Source organism: Myodes glareolus, chromosome 16 (assembly GCF_982192425.1).
Source record: "Myodes glareolus chromosome 16, mMyoGla1.1, whole genome shotgun sequence".
NCBI lineage: Eukaryota > Metazoa > Chordata > Mammalia > Rodentia > Cricetidae > Myodes > Myodes glareolus.
Window position 1 is genome coordinate 72,396,089 of NC_142041.1, and position 23,876 is coordinate 72,419,964.

At 36.4% G+C, this 23,876-nt stretch overlaps 1 protein-coding gene across 6 annotated transcripts in view; it reads left to right on the plus strand.

Moving 5' to 3' along the window:
* The window catches only part of Ralyl (RALY RNA binding protein like), a 758,034-nt gene that overhangs the window by 177,083 nt on the left and 557,075 nt on the right, over window positions 1-23,876 (plus strand). The gene's annotated exons all lie outside the window — the stretch shown is intronic.

Sequence of the window (23,876 nt, forward strand, 5' to 3'; positions counted from 1 at the left end):
ACACTTCAATATTCAAGCTTTTGGCTGTACTGGAAAAAAAGGCAGCCAAGAGCCACTGCAGTGTCATTGAGCCAGAGATTTGGCAAGTGACACAAAACCATTCACTGGGGGTATGGGAGGAAACTGGACAGAGAAAGGTGTGACCTGAACTCACTGCCGTGGAGGACGGTGTGATGAATCAGGACTGCAAAGAAAGACTCTAGTCACATCTTCTTCATAGAAAAGATTTCCCAGGTCCCAACTCTTCAAAACAAAAGAGGGCTACTTTGTTTTTTTCTAATTATGTAACTCTTACCCAAGTTTAAAATGGAAAACAGAAACAGGTCAAAGTGAGTCATTCTCACAAAGAGAAAGTAAAGAAAAACAGGAATCAAAGGCTAGAGTCAGAGGACATTCTAAATCTGTAAAACACTGTGTTTTTTAGAAAAGTCAATCAAATAAACAAGAAATGTAAAAGACAAAAAAGTGATACTGGAACAAGAGGGAATGAATAAGAGAGGAATTGAGATAATTGTAAGGCTAATACAGTAGCCTAATAGACAAACACCAACTTGTTCTCTGGGGTGAGACAAATGAATGTTTACTCTCATACTCTGACTCTAAATCTTATCTGTATAATCTAACAATAATTCTTAATTTCCAGCTTGCCATACTACAATACTGAGCAGCTACTGCACATGTTACTCAGTAGAAACACACATTGTAGATCTTGGTTATTGTGTTGAGTTTTCGGGAGAGGGGAGTATGTTTAGCATAAAGTCATTGTGTAATCCCTTTGTTCATTCTGGGTTTATTGAATTCATACAGAAGGGCATAATGACAGAAAGATTGGATGAAGTCAGCACCCTGACACTGCTGTAGCATCCTTTGCTTCTCAGGCCATGCCACAGCCACAGCAGGGCATGAGAGAGAGAGACTGACGGGAAGTCTTTGGAGAGGTTCCTGTTGGAATTGTTGTGGTCTCACCCATCTGGGAATATCTTTATTGTTTCCTCTAGAAAGGTTTCCTTATCTGTGAATATTACTCTAGCCAGTCCAATAAAATATTAAAGACTTTCTTATAGCAGTTTGAGTAGAAAAAAAAACACTGATTTAAATTCAGGGATTTATTATTGGAATTAAACCTTCATGTGTCTGTAGGAAATGTTGAGTAGAGATGAGTAAAGAACAGAAAAAAAATTACGAAAATTTATGAATTAAAGAACCCAGAGAGGACAAGGAGGGGAAGTTTTGTGAAATTTGTCATCTGTTGGTGAGCACAGTACAAGTCATTCAGGGACAAAACCGAAAGCAGGTTAAGGGGGAATGGACTCAGAGCTGTGTGAGAAACGAGGACTGATGAGGATAATTACGCTGGTGGGTACATGTCTACATTTCTAACCCACTGTGATTATCTAGATGTAATGTCACTCCCTGCCTTTTACTGTGTCAAATATCAGTGTTACCAGACATTGAAAAAGAAAGAAATGCTGGATGCTGAGGATGATAGGGCTATTTCAATTGTGTATCTGATCTTGACTTTAATTTGCTAAGTGGTAGGTATAGCGAAAATTGTTCATTTCTTTTAGAGTTTTTAATTTTGTGGAGTACATGTTTATAAAGTATGTCATTATTCTCTGAATGTCCTCAGTTTCTGTTGTTGTGTCTCCCCTTTCATTTCTAATTTTGTTAACTTGTACTTTATCTCTCTGCCTTCAGGTAATTTGGTTATTTGGATAAAGGTTTGTTAATCTTATTTATTTTTATTAATGAATCAACTCTTTATTTCATTGATTCTTTATATTTTTGTTGATTTGTTTGATTTTATTTTATTGTTTTCAGCCAAGAGTTTAACTATTTCTTGCCTCTGTAACTTTTGAGTGTGTTTACTTCCTTTTGTTCTAGAGTTTTCAGGTGTGATGTTATGATATTAGTATGAGAAAAACCTCATGTATCTCACAAATTTGGAGTATTCAGTTAATTCTAGAAAGATATTTACTTTTTTTCTTAATTCCTGCCTTGACAGGTTTTTCATCAAGAAGTGAGTGATTCAGTTACCATGAGTTTGTAGGATTTCTGTTGTTTCTGGTTTTGTTGATATGCAGTTATAATCCTTGGGGTTCAGAGAGGATGCATAGTATTGTTTAATTTAGTTGTTGTTTCTTTTGAATCTTGTTTTGGTCAGTTTGGGGAAATTTCCATGAGATGAAAGTATATTCTTTTGTGTTTTGTTAAATGTTATATAAAAATCCATTTTGGAACATTTGGTTTACAGCGTCAGTTTGCTTCAACATTTCTGCTAATATCAATGAGGATGATATGTTTATTGTAAATAAAGGGATGTTTCAATTTTCCATTATCATTTTGCGAAGGTCAGTGTCCGATTTAAGATGTAATAGTTTTTCCTTTTTAGTGTTTATTTGGTGACCCTATATTTTAGGGCATAGATATTAAGAATAGTAATAGTCTCTCGTTTTTTTTTTTTTTTTTTTTTTGATGAGTAGTTAGTGTCCTTTCCTATTTTTCAAATAACTTTTGCTTTGATATTTATTCTGTCAGATATAAAAATGCCCATACCAACTTAGTCCCATTTGCTTGGAACAATTTTTCCCATCTTTTTACCTTAAAGTTATATTTATATTTGATGATAAGATGTACTTCTTAGATGTAGCACAAAAATAGGTCCTGATTTTACATCCATTCTGCTAGTCTGTTTTTTTTGCAATGGCAATAAAAATAACATTTTAAATTATTTTTTTCACATTTAAAAATTTTTAAAACAATCTTATTTTATATCCCAATCCCAGTTCCCCCTCCCTCCCAACCTCCTATTCCCCCTGCCTTCTCTGAATCCCATCCCCATTCACACCTACCCCCCAAAATGCTACTCCCCAAACATTCAAATATATGAGCCTTTAGGGACCATTTCTCTTCAAACCACCACAACCATCATGCCCAGGGCTCCCAGATTTTATTGGTGATAAAGGAGAAAAATACGTGACACATGTATGATGCTTTGTAATTGTTTGTTGTGGACCAAATAAATGAATGTATAAGTCGGTGAATGAATCACCCTTCCCCTTGGATTATTTACTGTTTCTTCCAGTCAATAGGAAATTATTCACTAGTCAGTGTGTAGAATAAATTGCTGTTTGGAGTTCTGATGCATAAAGGTGTGATACATTTTATATTTTATGAAAGCTTACATCAGGCCTTCTTACATATTGAGGACATAAATTTTTCACTTATGTATTCACCTGATGTCTTTCTCATCTCTTCTAAGATCCTATTTGTTTTCTTTTTCAAATATATTAGTGATCTATGGCTCAGTTCCCATCTGTATCCTGGAATAGATTTACAGTGCTGCTATGTTAACGTATCTCATAACAATCAATACATTCCCTACAATCTATACGCTAGTTTTGAAAATTGATGTGACTAGTTATAACAGAATTCACATCATAAATAAAAGGAAAAAAAGAACATTTAAAAAGTAATTAAACACAGAATATCCAGCAGCTGAACAAAGCAAATATATTTTCTTAAGCCAATGAGTTACACAGATTGAAATCAGAATGAAGACTTAAAGGTCAGTGAGTCCCGGACATAGCCTAGTCCCTGTACTCACCAATGTTCTTGGCTTAAGAAGAAAAGGAATAATTTTGGAAGAAATGGTTTGACTCTTAGAACTGAGGAAGATGTTGAAAAATGTGAAGAGTTCAAGAACTTACAAAAGCTAAGGTCCCCACTCTGACCTCACCTCTGGAACTGACTAGCACATATGCATATCCTTAAATTCAGAAAAAAAGTTTACATTCCTTGTATTGCTTATTCTGAATTGGCAGTGCTAGATTATGACATTTAACTGTTGAGCTGGATTAATGTTTATACTGTGATCTGAATTAAAAGAGAGAGACCTTTACTGGAACCATCAGCTTCTCCTTTGAGTGAACAGACTCTAAATCTAACCAAAACATAAGACAGACTCTTCTATAATTAAATAGGGGATGAATGTGTCACAATAACTAATGCTTCTACTCAAATCATTAATACTCTGCATTATGTAAGAAGAATTGCTGTCGACTTCTCTAGTTCGTGCTTTCTATTCAGTAAGAAATGGAAAATGTCTATCTGAAATGGCAGATATTATAGGTGCAGAGAAAACAAGCACATACTCCCTGCAAACAGCAACAAAAAATAATGAGGCTTTGAAGCAGTAGGGGTAAGAGTAGCTGTGAAAATGAACACTCCTCTCTGACTGTTTGCTAATCACAGGTGGAGAGAATATTTAGAAGTATTTGGCAGGGTAACTCAGGTTACTGGGGTCATCTGTATGATGTTTATAGTCACGAGCAGGGAAAAACATCTGGCTTTTAGTACTAATAGCAGGGATTCTCAAGAGTAATAAATGAGAAAATTGTGTAACAGTGGGAAATGGACTTTATGTCATATAACATCCTAATGATTTTAAAACCCCAAGTGTAGAAGAACCTATACTATCGAACTGGGGCATACATACTATAGAAATTGTCATAAAAAGAAAACCACTTTTCTAGTTTGGGAGAAATGTGTTACAGTCTCTTTTAATGCATGTGTGTGTGTGTGTGTGTGTGTGTGTGTGTGTGTGTGTGTGTATGTGTATGCATATGGTTTTATGGATTTCACAAGGTCGTCACAAGAAGGGTAGAAATTCAAGCATCCCCACTCTTTTATCAGATAGGTAGGCAGTTTTTTAAAATTATTTTGTTTTCCCTCCTCACAATCCCTCCACCTTTCCCCCCCCACCCCACTCACTCCCCAGAGAGGCAATTGCTCCAAGAAAGGACCGAGCCCTCCCCCCTATATCCAGGCTGAGTAACATACCCTTCCAAACAGAATGGGCTCCAAAAGCCAGTACTGGTAGCCGGCAAAATCCTGGTGCCACTACCAATGGTCTGCCCCAGCTGTAAAACTGTCACCCACATTCAGTGGGTCTAGTTTGGTCTATGCTGGTTTCTTATCTGTCTGAGTGGAGTTGGTGAGATCCCATAAGCTCTATAAACTGTTTCAGTGAATGTACCCATCATGTTCTTGACCTCTTTGCTCATGTTCACACACTTATCACTCTTCAGCTGGACTTTGGGAGCTCAGCCCAGTGCTCCACTTCAGGTCTCTGCCTTATCTCCATCAGTTGCTGGATGAAGGTTCTATGGTATCATTTAAGACAGTTATCAATCTGACTACAGGGTAAGGCCAGTTTGGTCACTCTCTCCACTATTGCTTAGGATCTTAGTTGGGGTCATTCTTGTGAATTCCTGGGAATTTCTCTAGTTCCAGGTTTCTTGCTACCACCATAATGGCTCCATCAATCAAAATATCTCTTTCCTTTCTCTCCATCTCTGTCCTTTCCCCAACTTGACTATCCTTGACATTTCCTCCATTTCTACTTCCCCCTCCCCTTCTTCCCTCCTCCTGTCCTTCAAGCACTCCCTTCTCCACACCCCCCCCCCGCCATGCTCTCAATTTTATCAAGAAATCTTGTCTATTCCCCCCCAGGAATATCTATATATGTTTGTATTAGGGTTCACCTTGTTACTTAATTCTAAACAGAAGAATCTCAAGTGACCAAAAGACACTTAAGAAAATGCTCAACATCCTTAGCCATCATGGGAAATGCAAATCACAATGATTCTGAGATACTATTTTACACCAGTTAAAATGGCTAAAATCAAAACACCAGTGATAGTTTTGCTGGAGAGGATGTAGAATAAGAGGGAACACTCCTTCATTGCTGGTGGGAATGCAAACTTATACAACCACTCTGGAAATCAGTATGGCACTATCTCAGAAAATTGGGACTCAACCTACCTCAGGAACAAGCAATGCCACTCTTGGGCATATACCCAAAGAATACTCAATCATACTACAAGGACATTTGTTCAACTCTGTTTATAGCAGTGTTATTTTTTATAGCCAGAACCTGGAAACAACCTAAATGTCCCTCAACTGAAGAATGAATAAAGAAAATGTGGTGGGGGGAGCAGGAGGGTATTGGGAGGAGGGAAGGAAGTGGAAAGAGTGTTTTCGGATACTTGAATAAACAAGTCTAACGGAAGAAAAAAAGAAAAGAAAATGTGGTACATTTACATAGTGTAATACTACTCAATCTTTAAAAAAATGCCATCTTGAAATTTGCATGCAAATGGATAGAACTAGAAACAGCCATCCTGAGTGAGGTAACCCAGAGCCAGAAAGGTGTACATAATATATACTCATGCATAAGTGGATACTAGCTGTATAGCAAAAGGTATGTAGGAATTTAAGAAATATTATTCTTTAATATACTAGCCATTGGTAAGCTTCCCATGTTTCGATTAAAAAAAAAAACTTCCATAATGCTACTGTAAACAACGCTAATTAAATTCATTGGGTAACATACATATGCAAAAGCATGATATTAGAAAGGAGACTATTTTAAGAGGAGGTACTGAAGAGAAAGAAATAATGGGGTTAGATGGGTGCAGAGGTGTGGGGAGGAGATGATAGGCATTGAGTAGGTTTAACTGCCATTAGACTATACTATATGAAAAAAAATATTTTCAATAAAATATATTTAAAAACAACCAGGATGCAGAAGAAAGGGTTAAGAGGTGAAGATGACCAAACTACATTAAATATGTGTACAGGAGTATCATAATGAAATACTTTTTCATGTATAATTAATATATGTTAATAAAATAATACTACAAATTCTCAGATCTTTTATATTTTACATATATCATAAGCAAGTATTTAATTTTAAATGGTAAAAATTGAAAGAGTAAAAGAAGTATAAGTATTCTAGTATTTTTCAGAATATTTTGATTATAATGAACTGTGTTTAGACATATCAGGCTCTACCATATTTTTCTTCTAGCAAGAATAGCCACTTTAGGACAGTAAAGAGAATTTGCTAATCTTCCAGGTGACCCAAATTTGCTATTATTCTAACTCTAAGAGATACAAATTTTCTGAACCCTGTAAACATCCCATATACACATGTAGGCACATATACCTACACATAATTTAAAATAGTAAAAATCAAAAAGAAACAGCATCATTCTCTCTAGAGCACTCAGGTGACACTGTGATCTTGTCCTTTTTCTGCTTTTACCAACATAGGCAAGGCAGCCAAGCAACCAATACCAAAAGGTTTCAAACCACAGAGGTTTAGAATCTTAAAAGTCAGGTATCAGGGATTTAAACGTTAAAAATACAATTCCAGATCCATGATTCTACCCATAATTTGAGCTTAGGAAGTCTCCTTTAAAAACTTTCAGATTTGGTAAAAAGGAAAAGTCTATAAGGATATTACAAGACTGCTCTCATTTCTAGAACCATGTGATGCTATACCACTGCCACAGACCTCTGGTTCACACTCTGCAAAAGATGCATTGATCTGATGTTTCATGAAGTGTTCCACTCTTTGGCTGAGAGTTGGGTCTGAAAAACAGAAACAGAAATAGAAAAGAAAAAAAAGGTTAATTGATGCATTTGGATATAATTTTCTGTTTCAGATAAAGACAAAAATGTTACTGATCTTTGTATATTCGCAATTTATTTATTTGTCTATTTATTTGTTTATTTTGTTTTCTTGAAACAGAATTTCTCTCTGTAACAGCTTTGATTGTCTTGGAACTTGTTTTATAGATCAGACTGTTTTAAACTCATAGAGATCTGCCTGCCTCTTTCTCTTCAAGGTGTCTGCCGTTATCACCAGGCTACATGTGTATCTTTTATTGTGAGCTGTACATGTTATGGATCAATATTGTTATCTTTCAGTGTGAATGTGGTCTACAATTATTTACCTAAAATACTTAAAGACATTGTTTCTATTGGAAAACCACAATAAAATGTGTTGATTGGTCTGGAACATCAAAGGGAATAGACAGGAACCTGGAACCTCTGTGGGTCTGAGCATGAGTCTAGGAACTCTGAGGGAGTAAGCCTGAGCTAGAACATTTGTGCTTCTGGGCCCACCTGAGCCTGGAATCTCCTAGGAAGTGGACCAGTGACAGAAACCTTTGCAGGACCAATTCCAAGCCAGGGACTTCTACAGGAGAACATCCAGACCAGAATTTACAGAAACAAGTAAAAGCCAGTAACCTAGGCCAAAGCAGAACTGAGGCAAGGACCTCCATCTTGGGCAACTGATTCCACAGGAGTGGGACTGAATCAGCTACCTAGGACAGAGTGGGCCTGAGGAAACAAGCTCCATGGGAGCAGAAGCCAGGAGCCAATCCAGTCCCAGGCGCCAATCCAGTTCCAGGACACTGGCAGACAATGATTGAGACAGTGACCTAATCCAGACTCAGTATTCTCAGCTAGAACAGGTACAGGGGAGGAACCGTCAAGCAAGTGAGCCAAAGCCAGAGATCGTTGAGGCTCAATATGTAAATCTGGGACATTCAAGGAAGTAGACCAAAGCCAGGATCCCTGTGGGTCTGGGCATGAGTCTAGAATCAACTCCAAGCCAAGGACTTCTGCAAAATGGTATCCAGACCAGGATTTGTAGAAATAGGTCAAGGCTGGTAACCTAGACCAAAGTAGGCCTGAAACAGCAAACTCCAGGGAAGCAGAGCAAAGCACAAAAGCACTGAGCTATCTCCAGGAAGATGGACTAACCAATGGGGTAAGTAGAACTGTGGCAATGACTGCACTACGAGGAACAGCTCTCTGAGCTTTACATTCTTTGGCACCTAGAAGATTAATCAACAGAATCTCAGAAAAGCCCCAACCACATCTATTAGAGGAAAAGATGAGTAGAAAAGGTAAGAATACATGCAACACCACAAAGAACAACACAACAGAAGTGAAACCTAAAAACCCTACAACAGGAAGACCTGAACAACCAAATATAGATAAAGCAAAAGAAAATGACCTAAAAAATAACTTCAAGAGAATGTTTGAAACTCTTGAAGAGAAACCGAGAAATACCCTTAAAGAATGGAGGAAAAGACAAAAAATTGGAAGACATCAGCAAATCCCTCAAAGAAAGCCAAGAAAAAGATACTAAACATATGAAAGAAACTATTCATGACTTGAAAACTGAAATAGACACATAAAGAAAATACAAGCTGAGGGAAGTATAGAAACAGAAATCATGAGAAAATGATCAGGAACCCCCAAATGCAAGCATGAACAGCAGAATGCAAGAGATGGAAGAGGGAATCTCAAGTGCTGAAGATAGAATAAAGGAAATAGACTCATCAGTTAAAGAAAACATTAAATCTAACAAAAGCTTAACCGAAATTATCCAAGAAATATGGGATACCATGAAAAGGCCAAATCTAAGAATAATAGGTATAATAGAACAATAAGAATTTCAACTCAAATTCACAGAAAATATATTTAACAAAATCATAGAAGAAAACTTTCCCAACCTAAAGATAGATATGCTTATGAAGATACAAGAAGCTTACAGAACACCAAATAGACTGGATCCAAAAGAAAAAAATTCTCTGCTCAAATGATAATCAAAGCACTAAACATATATAGAGTATAAAACAAGTTTTAAGAACCGCAAAGGAAAAAGGCCAAACAACATATAAAGGTAGACCTATCAGAATTACACCTGACTTCTCATTGGAGACAATGAAAGCCAGAAAGTTGTGGTCAAGTGTTTTGCAGACATTAAGTATCACAGATGCCAGCCCAGACTACTATACTCATCAAAACTTTCAATCACCATAGAAAGACAAAACAAGATATTGTATGACAAAGCTAGATTTCAACAATATCTACTTGTTATTCTCAAAGTTTTGTTGTTACTATAGAGTCAACATATTTAGATGTATATATATTTAGTGTATACATATTCAAATATTTAAATGTGTACACATTTGCCTATTATCTTTTCAGATAGGTTTTAGTTAATATTCACTTGGGTGAACTCTGAGTTATCCATGACCTAATAATGTCTGCTCCTAAAACGCTATGCAGGAATAACAAATTAACTATTTAATCTCTTTTAGTTATCCAAAGGAAAAAACTTTACTACTCATCTCTATCATATCTAAGGTGGCTTTTAGAGAGAGCATCTTTATATTGCTCTTTGTCATCAACTTGAATTTATCTATAATTGTTATGGAAATATAACTCTTCATAAGCCTGTAGATGCATTAAAGGGAAAATTCTGCTAAGGAGGGAATATCCAGTCTAGATGTGGTGACACTCTACCAGAGACTAGTCTTCCAGGCTGAATAGAAAACAAATAAAAGGAGGGTGAAAGCTGAGCAACAACATTCATCTCTCATCCTGCTCTGCTTCTTAACTTTGGGACAGAGTATGACCAACTGCTACATGTTCCTCTCATGATGCTTTTGTCCCCATGATGGACTTCAATTATAACCAAAAATAAATACTCACTTTGCTTCTTTTTGTCATTATTTCACCAGCAATAAGAAAAATAACTCATTTATATGCTCATCAGTTTCATAGAATTCCAGAGTCCCAACTCTCCTTTACTTTCCTTAAACTCTGTGAACCAGGGCCTCCAACCATTTGGAAAAGAACTGATGGATCAAGCACTCCAGGAGTGATAATACATTTTCTTGAATGACCTGTTGTTGACCAGAAGTTTATGATGCTGTGTGCTATAAAAGCGACCACTGAGGCTGAATAAGGAGAGAAGTTCTGATCATTTTGTGAACAGCGTTTCTGGTCTCATAAAGAATCCATTAAAATCACCACTAAAGACTTGGCATCAAACATAATAATTTTATTGGAAAAAATTTTCTCATTAAAAATAATTAATAGATAGAGGTAAAAAGTATTGGTTGATTGATTGATAACAATCTGAAGAGGTGGTGATCTTTTCTTATTTCTGTCAATAGACACTGTGATTGACAGCCTAACAATCACACACACTCTCTCCTTTCTGAGTGTTCTCTTTTCAGCCCTCTTTAGTTGATTCTAAATAGCCTCTGGCCTTATAAATGAAGAGCACATGAGAGAGATGATGTCACTACACTTTGAAATATGAATAAAGGAATTTGTTTGCATATATTCACTGACATTGCTTTTAACTTTTGACTTTCTTAAAATCTATTTATTTAAAAAATTAGCACTGCAAATGAACCTTCTAGACTACATTTTCTTAAAGAATAAGGAAAACAAGTGATTATAATGAATAGAAATGACTACTCTCTTACATAATGATTTAGTTTATATAGCTATAGGATGTAACATGAGGGCTGGCTTGTTGGGGTTTCTGTCCCTCCCAGTACCCCAACAGCCGGCAAGCAACAAAGAAAATCATGCACAAGACTCCATAAGATTATAAACTGATTGGCCCATTAGGTCAGGCTTCTTGTTAACTCTTATAACTTATATTAACCCATTATTCTTATCTACGTTAGCCACATGGGCTCATTACCTTTCTCAGTGTGACAGCTTACATGTTGCTTCTTCCGTGGTCTGCACAGGAATGGCAGAGGAACCTCTCTGCTTCCCAGAATTCTCCCAGTCTCTTTGCTCCACCCCTACTTCCTGTCTGGCTTTCCCGCCTATACTGCCTGCCTGGCCAATCAGCGTTTTATTAAAATATGATTGACAGAATACAGATAATTCTCCCGCACCATTTCCCTCTCTTTTTTTTTTTAAACAAAGGAAAAATACCCATAATCCATTTGTTGGGAATGTGGGCGTAGTATTTCAGGCTACTTCCTGCTGGTTGGGGGCGCTGATAGTCTTAAGGGGACCTAAAGAAAATTTAGAGTTATAGTCAAGTCCTGACTGAAGTATCCTGGGAGTCTTGATCATCTCAGGCAGCAGTCTTGAATCAGTTCTGGATGTAGAACTCTGTCATCTGGGCCATCTGTTCCTGTCGATTTCTCAGGTGGCCTCCCTTGGTCAAAGATGATTTTTCTTAACTCTGAATAAATCCATAGCCTCTCATTTTCTGTGGAAACAAAAGCAGAATCTCTTCTCCAAAGTAACATACCTTTTGACTTCAGTTTTGAAGCCAATGTATTTTCAAAATGTCTATCTTGGGTTAGTTCAGCAGCATTTATAAACAAATGTCTTTTGGTGACTGTTGTTCCTTCCTCAGCATTCAAACAATTAAAGGAGAGCATAACACACAGTATCAAGATTCTCTGTGTATTTTCCATCTTTATGCAGCTTTATTTTACTTCTATTTCTTTTATTTTTACTTTTACTTTTTGAGACAGGCTCTCTGTATAGCTTTGTCCTGGAATAACTCTGTAGACCAGGCTGTCCTTGAACTCAGAGATCCTCCTGTCTCTGCCTCCCCAGTGCTGGGATTAAAGGTGTATGCTACCACACCTTGAACTCAGAGATCTGTCTGTCCCTGCCTCCCAGGCATTGGGATTAAAGGTGTGCACTACCACACCTTGAAGTCACAGAGGTCAATCTCTACCTCTGTCCCTTGAAGTCACAGAGGTCAATATGCCTCTGCCTCCCAGGCATTGGGATTTAAGGTGTGTACCACCACACCCAACTATTCTCTTTCTTCCTTTTTTTTACATTAAGAACTTTAACTTTTAGCCTGCATATATTTTTAACACACTGTAAAATATTTAGAAGTTTTCTTCATCTTTGAATCTCTCTTTACTGTTTATCTCTCTTTTTCTGACCACATGAGCCTTTAATTTACAAAGCAATATGGGAAGCCGTGGCTTTGACAGCTAGATCCAGCTCATTCCTTAGCTTTCCAGACTCATAGCTGAGATACCAGCCACAGCTGTGTTCACTGCCACAACTTGTCGTGTTTCAAGGTCCTTGCTAGCAAGCAAGCTGCATCATTCTGCTCACAGACCACACTCAGTCGGACTGCCTGCCTGAAAGAGTCAGAGTTTGCTCTGGCAGGACAGCCCAGATAGCCGGCATTTTAAAACAGCACAGCTTTTCTCCTGCTACAGCTGAAAACTGAAAAGAATGCGTTCAGCTTGTCATCAACAACATTTAAGTGTTTTGTGGCAGAACCTCTTTAAAGAGCTGCAAGGTTTTGCAGCTAAAACTGAGTCAGGAAGCCTCTCTCAGATGAGAGCGCCTGCTTGCCTCTAGCAAGCAAAGCAGACCCGAGAAATTGCTGCCACCAAGAAGCCATGCTTTACTCTATTCTTTTCCAAGCTTTCTCAGGCTTTATGTGGATTCAGTTATCCACGTTTGGGTGCCATATGTAACATGAGGGCTGGCTTGTTGGGGTTTCTGTCCCTCCCAGTACCCCAACAGCCGGCAAGCAACAAAGAAAATCATGCACAAGACTCCATAAGATTATAAACTGATTGGCCCATTAGGTCAGGCTTCTTGTTAACTCTTATAACTTATATTAACCCATTATTCTTATCTACGTTAGCCACATGGGCTCATTACCTTTCTCAGTGTGACAGCTTACATGTTGCTTCTTCCGTGGTCTGCACAGGAATGGCAGAGGAACCTCTCTGCTTCCCAGAATTCTCCCAGTCTCTTTGCTCCACCCCTACTTCCTGTCTGGCTTTCCCGCCTATACTGCCTGCCTGGCCAATCAGCGTTTTATTAAAATATGATTGACAGAATACAGATAATTCTCCCGCACCAATAGGAGAGTGTTCTCCTATTAAAATATATTATCTTATAACTCACCATTAAATGTTCTAATGAATTCCTTTATTCCCATAAAGATAACTGTTCAATACAGTGATTAAAAATATAGCATCATTTTGACCACTTAGAAAATTGGGGAATGGAGACACTTAGAGAATACTCAATAGGAACACATATTAGCAGTATGCCTTTTTCCTTTTTATGTGTTTATAATTAATATAGAAGTGCATTAGTTTTCAATCCCCCTTTCTCATTCCGTGCCCCTTAATACATCCCAAATTTTAAATTGATAACCTCATTTTTTTATTACTGTGTGTGTATGTGTGTAGAAATACATGAATACAACCTGAGTACATTTTTGTTTTGTTTATATTGTTTCAGGGCTAACCACTTAATACTGGATTACCAATAAAGAGGCTCATCCCTGGAGGAAGCCAATTCTCCCTCTCAAAGCAGTCACTAGTTATCTGTAGTTCTTCTTTCGCAATGAGAACAAATGAAATGTCCCCCCTTTTAAGTTATCATGACTATTTATATTGTTACTTTTCTAGTCATGTTTATGTTTTCATTTCTAGGAAAGAGTGTTTCACAGTGGACTTCCTGGTATTCTTTTTCTTACAATGCACCCCATCTTCCTTGTTCCATGAGCCTCAAAATAGAAGCTCTGTGTGGGTACATCCACTTGGGCTACACTACTCCTGACCATTGCTCTCTACATTGTGTATAGTTGAGGATTTCTGCCATGGTCTCCATGTGCTGTCAGGGGGAGCCTCCTTGATGAGGGGTAGCGGCTACAATTCATTGGTTTTTTGTGTGTATTCTATATCGTATATGCAGCTCTGAAGACTTGAAGCCAGAATCTTCAGGTGAAATTGAGCACTTGGCACTTGTGTCTCTTGGTGACTTACCTCCCTTAACATGATTTCCATATCACCCCTTGCTATACAGATTTGAGTTGGCATAGAGATTCCTTAATTGATACCAATTTAAGGTCAATTTTATTATATGTAATTCTGCTCTTGATTAAGGTATTGTGTTTGTGCAGCTCATTCTAAAATGTAATGTTTAATTAAGAAATATAGGTTAATAATCATCTATAGTAGTCAAGATTTTAGTCATGTTAATTAGATTTTGTAGATGTACAAAGATGTATTCAGATAGGTATTCTTCAACCTTTCAAAGACTACAGAATATAGCATTTAAAATCATTAAAGAATTTAGTACTTATCATTAAAATGAGACACATCTGTTCCTGATAGCACCAATATACTTTAAGAGAAAGATGGGTATCAAAGAATTTAAGATAGATGCTCCAACGATACAGAAGAACCTTGCCTGACAGACCAGGCAATGATAATTCTCTGTCAATTCTAGAATTTTAGAAGTTGCTTACAATGCACTTCCACCTTAATTAGGTAATACTATATTCTTCTGTAGTCTTTGATAGAGCTGAAGAATTGATAGTTATAGTTTTTCTTAGTTATGATAAAAGATAAAGTACAAATAAACATTATAACTGTAATTCTTGCTTGATACCTGTTTTGTTGCATGTGTTAAAGTTAAAATGTTATATATGCCACATTAAAGTTGTGCATTCATTTGCTGAAGGATTGCAAATTGGTGCAACAATTCTGGAAATCAGTATTGGCATTCCCCAGAAAGTAAAATAGATCTACTGTGTGCTCTAGTAATACTATACTATAGTAAAATCTCAGTATTTTACTACACAGTAGAGTGGTTCAGCTATGTTCACTGGTTTTCTATTTACATCATCAAGCAAATAGAGAAAAAGGTTTTTACTTTAATCTATCAGTTTCAAATATTAACTATATTGATATATACATGAAAAACAACAACATAGCTTTTATTAAACCTAGAAAAATACAAAAAATAATATGTTGTATCTAAGGGTACATGTGAATATACTGTGCATGAAAAGTTCATGAAAATTTCTCAACCAGGATATCAAGAAATTAAGTTAATAATTATTTGGTTTCATTGTTTGTAATGGAAATACTAATTATCCAATTTATCTTGATATTGAATAAACATTTATGATATTTCAATTGATTTTCCTATAAAATTAAATCATAGCTGAAATAAGATTGTCAAGAGATAGAAGTATTTTAAACTAAAATGAAGTCCATGTTACTTTGAACAAACATGGAAATTCATAAATACACACTGAAAATGGACACTAAAAAGAAATCCCACATCAGCTCAGAATTGAGTATAATAAAGGATTATTTATTTAGGGGTAGACTAACAGATCACAATCCTCTGCACAAACAGGAAAACAGCAACCTAATCCAGCAGCTGGAAGAGGGAAGAGGCATATGCTTTACATTGGCACTTATAGTATATAAAGCCATGCCCAAGTGGACAGGTTACTTAATGGCTACTAGCTGAAGGATTTCCTACAGCACCTCCTGTTTTTGTTTAAATAAAAGCGACTAATACAATTAAATGAGTCTAATACAAAATTGTATACAATAAAAAATTTTAAGTATGAAAGTTAGAATTACAGTCAAAATAAATAATATCAAACTAGAAACACGATAAATGCTTCAATAATTATCCTGTCCTAAGGAGTCTAAATCTTTTATTAAAAATAACTTAGCCAAGTCATGAGAGGAATGTAACTAGGATTATCTACTCTTCATCACCATCAAAGACCCAAGAAGGGAAATAATATTACTTGAGTAAGAAGGAAGTGCAAGCAGGTAACTTCAGTAATGTGCAACAAATGACAGGGATGTCTGGCTACCTGGGCAATCACCCAAAGTCTCATTTGCATCATTGGCGTGAACAACTTTACCTAAGGCCTAGAGCAACAGAGAGGCCATTTTCAGAGGCAAAAAAATTTCAAAACCATCTTAACCTTGTCTTGTCTGAATTTGACAGTCTTTTCTTGTATCCTGCTTGTCCGGCTTGGATATCATGCATTTTTTCAGCAGTCGATGCATGTGCAGTTCCTTGCCTAAAGGCTAGTTTTTGCCAAGAAGAAAACAAGCTCCAAGTGAAGGTTCTTTGGTGCTTAACATTCTCTCAGGGAATAGATTGGTGCTGCCAGGAACAATTGTGTCTTACTTCAACAGAATGCTAAATTATATAAATACTATATTCTACACCTCTTTGAAGTGGTTGAAGATTACCTTTCTATGCAGAATACAATCTCTTTGTATCTAAAGAACCTGAGTAGTCTAACTACAAATATGACAAACATGGATGACTATTGACCCATAATTCTTAATACCTATATAACTTAAACACTAAGAGATCATATTAGAATATTAAACAATTTTTAAACAACCATGCAACAAATGAGGACAATGACCTCAAAATGTATCAATATACAAAATATCTCAAGCAGAGGTAGATGTATGCATGCATACAATATGACAAAGTAACTTTGATTAGGTGTACAAATATTGTAAACAAATTGGGAACATATTCAATATAATTTTTGTTTGTATCAATATACAGGAATCTATAGCAATGAAAATTACCTAAAAATAATGGCTCACAAGTATTCACTCTATCACTCACTATTATTATTAGTGTGAGTGAGCTCACACTAACCTATTACCTAATCCAATTTTCCTTTTTTTTTCAAAGAGATTTCTGAGCCTACAAAATTTTTGCACAACCCACAACAATTATAATTAACCCCTAATTGATGTTCCTATCCTTGAGGACAAAGTTTGTTGGGAAAGGGTATATAATCTAGAATGAATTTCGCCTGTCACGGGGGCAATGTTCTTTCTATGGGATCCTGTGAAAGTAAATGATTGCTAAGTTTCAAGATTACTGTATGGTATGATTGCAAATAATCTCTGGGCATTCGGTATGGCTTTTCTAAGAATAAGAACTCCTATTTGGAGTTCTTGCCAGAATGTTGTAAAGTGATACACCATTTCAGCTTAACTAGTTGGAACCATCTTGAGCAGCTGGTGCCCAAGACAGTTCTTATAGAAGCAGTATTGGCATCATGATGTCATATCAACTAGATGGAGTTGTTGTAGGACCCCATCTTCTTACTGGTAACTTCAAATATTACTGCAGGAAAATTCATTGTTAATTGTGGAAAACTTAGAAATAATTTATACAGAAATATGTTCAATGAAAGGTACAATAAAGACGAAAATACGTGTGAAGAAAAGTAATTTTTTAAAAATTCTTTCTTCTTTCTGTCCCATACCAGATGGTTCAACACATGAGACATAAACTCTAATTATTTTTAACAACATGCTTGGATTTAGAGAAGGATGGAGCTATTGTTCAACTTCAAAGCCAGTTTTGATTTTTTTTTAAGTGAGTCATGACTATTATTCTAGCTTATGTTTAGAGATTTTTACCCTCAGATGACTTGTCCTCATCAGTCATATTTCTCTTTTCTTGGTGATCCTATCTGGAAAATTATTTTTCCACCTTAAGCATGTAGATGTCTAGGTTCTTTTGCATTTTTGAAGATGAATATTTTCCTACAAAGAGTATTTTCCTGCCCTGATTCTTTTGAGGTTTTCTTATCACCTGTATGGTTGTCATCTCTGTGGATGCACCATCATTTTTCTTTCTCAAGAGATTTCTCTTTTCAAGCTGAATCATTATTAATTTTAATGGTATCCATAACTTTTCATATGTAGAAACAAGAGTGAATCCCATTCCCCCATGTAGCACATCTCCTTACTTCCATTGTGAGGTCAATACATTCTTGAAATACACCAGCTGATGTAATTCAGAACACTTTTCTATTATCCAATGTCTCTCTGCTGCTGTTGTTCCTTTCTCATTAACATTGAGAAAATTCAAGGTTAATAAAACATTATGCAATCTATTTCTGGGGGTATTTTCCATCCTTTTCTGTTTGTTTAACATATCTTTCATAGTAGAGTTTGGTCTTTCTTTAACAGCCTGATGTCTAGAATTGTCTGGTATACTGGAAGTATAATTATATTATAATATGTATATTATAATAAGCAAAAAGCTGTTTCATTTTCCTAGAGAAATATGCTCTACCATTATTTATCTTTATTTGTTCAGGTATACCTTGATGGTTATAACTTCTAATAAATGTTTGCTAACTGAATCAACCTATTGTGAGCTCAAAGTAGTTGCCCTTGAAAACATGAATAAGTATCAATAGTATGGTGTACATATTTTGATTTTCCAAATTCTGCAAGGTGGAACAAATCCATCTACCAGATTTCATTCCTTTGAGTAACCTTTGGGTTAGTCCCTGCAGGTAGTGGTGTTTGTTTATAGAAAGAACAAGTAGGGAATCTCTTTATGCTCTCCTTAGCTTGCTGTCATGTAATAGAAAACTATTTCTTTAAACCTTTGCTACTGACATGTTGTTTCTTATGAAATTCTGAAGTCTTCAACACACTTCCAATCAGTAATTGATCAATTTCTGTATTACCTTGTGCTTGAGAACCTGGCCGACCTGAATGGTATTAGTTTCTGTTATGTAGATGGAACAAAGCCTATTCCTGATTATATCTTGAACCTGTATGAATAATGAAGTCAATTCTGTGTCATCTGGTATAAATTCAGTGGTTTCAATATACAAGGCAACTCTTTCTGCATATTGTGAATCAGTAACTATATTAAGAGTTTCTTTAAAATCCCTTAGTACTATGAGAGTAGCATATAATTCTGCCTTTTGGACAGAACTATAAGGAATTTGTTCCACCTTACTTAAATCTTCTAATTTGTAACTTGCCTTTCCTGATTTATTTACATCAGTATAGAATGTATGGGCTCTGGCTATTGTTGTTTCCCATACAATGTGATAAAGAATCCAAGTAGTTTTCTTTATAGGGTAAATTCTATCACTTTTGGGATAATTGCTTTTAATATCTCTTTTAAAAAATAGCACAAGCTCTTTGTCTAGGTTCATTGCATTTCCATAATTTCTTAATTTTATTAGTAGAAAACGGTACTATAATCTCTGCTGGGACTATACCTGTTAGTTGAAGAAGTCTCAGTTTTCTTTTTATAATTTTGAGACTATTTACACATACATTTTTAAGTTTTTACTTGGTTAATGTGGTAAAATATCCATTCTAAGATAATATCTTCAGTTTATATTAAAATTTCTGTAGGGGAAATTCTGGAAGGCAATATCACTAGAATGCAATTAAGATTTGTATTTACCCTATCCACATGTGCCTCCTATAATTTTTCTTCAATGACAATCAATTCCTTTTTTGCTTCAGCTGTTAATTCCCTGGTCTTTGTTACCATCTAAGCTGTTGTTCAAATGAATTACTGGATTAGGTGTTATCCCAGTAGCTGGTTATAGACAGGAGATGTCTCCTAACAATCTTTGAAAGTCATTAAGAGTCTGCAATCAGTCTCTCTTATTTATGCCTTCTGTGTTCAAATTTTCTATAAAACTATTTTATACCCTAGATAACTGACAGAATTTCCTCTCTGTATTTTTTTCAGGAGCAACTTGTAATCCACATTTAGGCAAAATTTCCTTTATTTCTTCAAGCATTCTTTCTGAAGTATCTACATTTGAATCTATTAGCATAATATCATCCATTTAATGGTAAACTATAGATATGGGAAATTTTAATATTTTTCCAATGGCTGACTTAACAAAGTATTGGCACAGGGTGGAACTTTTGAACATTACCTGTGGGAGGATGTGTTACTGGTATCTGTTAGTAGGCTTAGAATTATTTTAAGTAGGCACCTTGAAGACAAATTTTTCTGTGTCCTTTACTTGTAAAGGTATAGTGAAGAAACAATCTTTTAAATCAATAACTATAAGAAGCCATCCTTTGATAAGAGAGAAGGCAGAAGAATTCCAGATTGTAGAGGGCCCATTTGTTGAATTACCTTTTTGACAGCTTTTAGATCTGTCACCATTCTCCATTTACCAGATTTCTTTTTACCAAAAAATACAGGAGAATTGCAAAGGCTGGTTGATTCTTCAATATGGTGAGCATCTAGGTGCTCCTGTACCAGATGTTCTAAAGCCTGCAATTTGTCTGCTGTTAAAGGCCATTGTTTAACCCATATTGGTTTATCAGTTAACCATCTTAAAGGTTGGGGCACTGGTACCTCAAAGGTTTGCTAGTTGCTTTATGTTCTTGTGCAGGGTGAATGTCTGGTGACCTCTGTGTATAATGCCTTATAATATTCTTCCTAGAAATAAGAGTTTCTGGGACTTCAGAAATGTTAATCTGGGTATTCCATTGCTGCAGGAAGTCACAACACCATATTCACTGCAATATTAGCCACATATGGCATTATCCTTTCTCTCTGTCCTTCTTACACTATGTATTCTACCCATCTCATGCTTTGTTTCACTTGAGATAGGTTTCCAATTCCTAGGAATTCAACATCTGCCCCTTGAAGATGCAAATTTTGAAGTCAAGATTCTTGAGTAATGATATTCACATCTACACCCTTGTCTATCAATCCCACTATTATAATGCAATTTTTAGGCAATCTTAGCTTTGGTATTTGATCATTTATAGAAGTCTGCCAGAATGTATGATTTCCTATTCCTATTGAAAATTTTGACTCATCCTCCATGTTTATTCCATCATCCAGAACAGTATAGTTTTTACAGAAATCTCTGAATTTTTTAAATTTTCCTTACAAGACATGTCATCTACAGTGACTGGAAATGACTGAACCACTTTTGACCACGTTTGAATTTCCCAATGATATCATGTTGCCTTGACTGTTTTTTGTTGATCTGTATTCATTGGTCCAATGTCAGCCTTTAACACATCTACATAATCCAGAAAGTTGATACCTTTTACTTTTACCATTCCTAAAGGAGACATTATTTCTAGGAATTCCTTGTATATAATCCCTTCTCAGATGTTCTATTCTACCAAAATTAAATATTTAGCACTTTGATGTCTTTTCATACCTTTGTAAAATGCTTCTCCCACCCAAGATTCAGTATTATAATCAAATGTCTCAATGTTCCTTCTATGTAGGGTCCCTTTATCCACAGGTGCTGATCTAATTTTTAAAGGTCCAAGATTCTTTTTTCATTCTAAGTTGGTATTTTCAAAAGCCAGAGATTCAATAATTCTTGTCAAGCATCTGTGTCTGTTACTCCTATTTGTACAACATTAGTTTATCTTTGTAAAAAGTCACTGAAGTGTTTTCCTTGGCCCTGTTTAACTGTGCTATATGATTCAATTCATTTTCCAGGATTTTGAATCCTGTCCCAAGAATTTAAGGCTGCTTTGAGGCATAGGGACAAGATTTGTTCATCATAAAGAGCTTGAGTTAGCATAAGTGCTTGGGTTAGCATAAGTGCCCTCACCAATAATTTGACCATGGGAAGTCTCAAGTTCTTTTGCTTTTCCATGTTGTTCTACAATGTTTTCCTCTTCTCACAAAGAACATTTTCACAGCAGTTGGGTCCATCATCCAGAACTGCTGAGACTAATAGAAACCAACTTTTACCATCTCCCTAACAAATGCTGAGTGAAAGCAGTAAGATATTATTGCTTCCTTAATTTCTTTAAATCATTTATTCATCTTGGTATCCATTTACCTTCTTTGGATACTTTTGGGCAAGTAGAATTTATGCTTTGTCAGAGTATAATATAGAATAGGAAGCTAAATCCCTGGGTAAGTCATCTCTGACAGCTACTGGTAATGTTAAATCCTGTATTTGTTCCTTCTTTCCCTGCTCATCAGCCCCAATAATTTACTTAACCATTTCAAATATTTTTACTACGGTCTTTTGTAAAGCCTGAATCTCCTGGCCTGTATATATTTCTAGTGATTTTATTGAGGCACCTAGCCTCTGGTTCTCATTCTGTTCAAGTGATCCAAGGTTTTTCCTTTAAATATAATGTCTCATCCTTGGACATTATTTGAATACTGCACAGATTGCCTTCCTGGACAGGGACTCTATCTGCAAACCTATGATAATATTTTAACAGATTTTGATTGTCAAATTCAACAGTATGAATTCTTTCAGATAATTTCTCAGTACCCTTTGACATGTATTGAGTTTTATCTGTCAAAATAATGCTGTCCTTTTCAATACTATTAATGTTTCCAAGTTACTTTAGATTTTTATGTCAACTGGCTGTTTACTATTAGTCTGTAAAGACTGTATAGCTTCTAAAAGTGCCTCATTCTTGGCTTGATGTAGATGTTGCTTTCATTGGTTAATTAATAAAGAAAACTGCCTGGCCTGATAGGTCAGAACATAGGTAGGCAAGGAAGACAGAACAGAATGCTGGGAGGAAGAAGCAGAGTCAGGGGCTGCCCACCATGAAGCTGCCAGGTCAGACATGCTGAATCTCTCCCGGTAAGCCACGACCTCCTAGTGAGACACAGATGATTAGAAATGGGTTGAATCAATATGAGAGAGTTAGCCAATAAGAGGCTACAGCTAATGGGCCAGGCAGTGCTTAAAAGAATATAGTTTCCGTGTAATTATTTCAGGGAAAGCTAGCCAGGTGGCCGAAAGCGGCCTGCCGTTCCTTCTACAGAGTGGTTGCCCAATGTGGTAACTAACTCCACATAAAACCAAAGAGGGCTTAAAAAGGAATTCTAGACACAAATATAGAGATTAACACAGCTTTTTGCTGTTTGCTAGGTGTGCTGCAGAGAAATTTTCCTTACTCAGCAGCCTCAGCAGGAAAAAAAACCTGCACCATTTTAAAAAGCCTTTTGCACCGGCTTCCTGGACACTGTCGTAGGTGCAAACTCCCGCTATGGAGCATTTCTGGGCCAGGACGTTTGTGTGTCCACTCAGGATCGGGAACAAAGTAGCTAAGACCATGCCCACGGCTCAGCTCTTCCTGTCTGAGTAAGCAGTGGGATCAGGTCTACTAGAAAGTGGCGGTTTTGAATTACCAGTTTCTGGGCTGTGCCACCATCGCAATCTTTGTCTGGCTCCTGCGGGAGACAGAGCTTTTGAATGGAGCATTTGGAGTAAAATGCTTCCTTGCTTGATGTCAATGTGGACTTGCTGTGTGCCTGGAACTGTGTGCGGCTCAGGGGCATCAAATGGCTGAGGCAGGAGCAGCTCTGGCTCTGCTCCTGTGTGCTGAACTGTGCTGAACTCAGGCAGGAACTATCGTAATTATCATAGTAACAGTGCAGTTAAGGTTTAGACTGGGCAGGACACAGGCGGTACCGTATTACTTCTATATGGTGCAACTTAATTTTTAAAGAAGTGCTTAGCATTTTAAGAACTGCTCCTGGATAGTAAAGAATTACAGATTCACAATATGACAGATTCAGACATAAAAGAGCTCTAAATGGGTCACAGTGTTGCATGAGTGTACTTAGGCTTGGGAGAGAGAAGAAAAAGAATAAAGAAAATA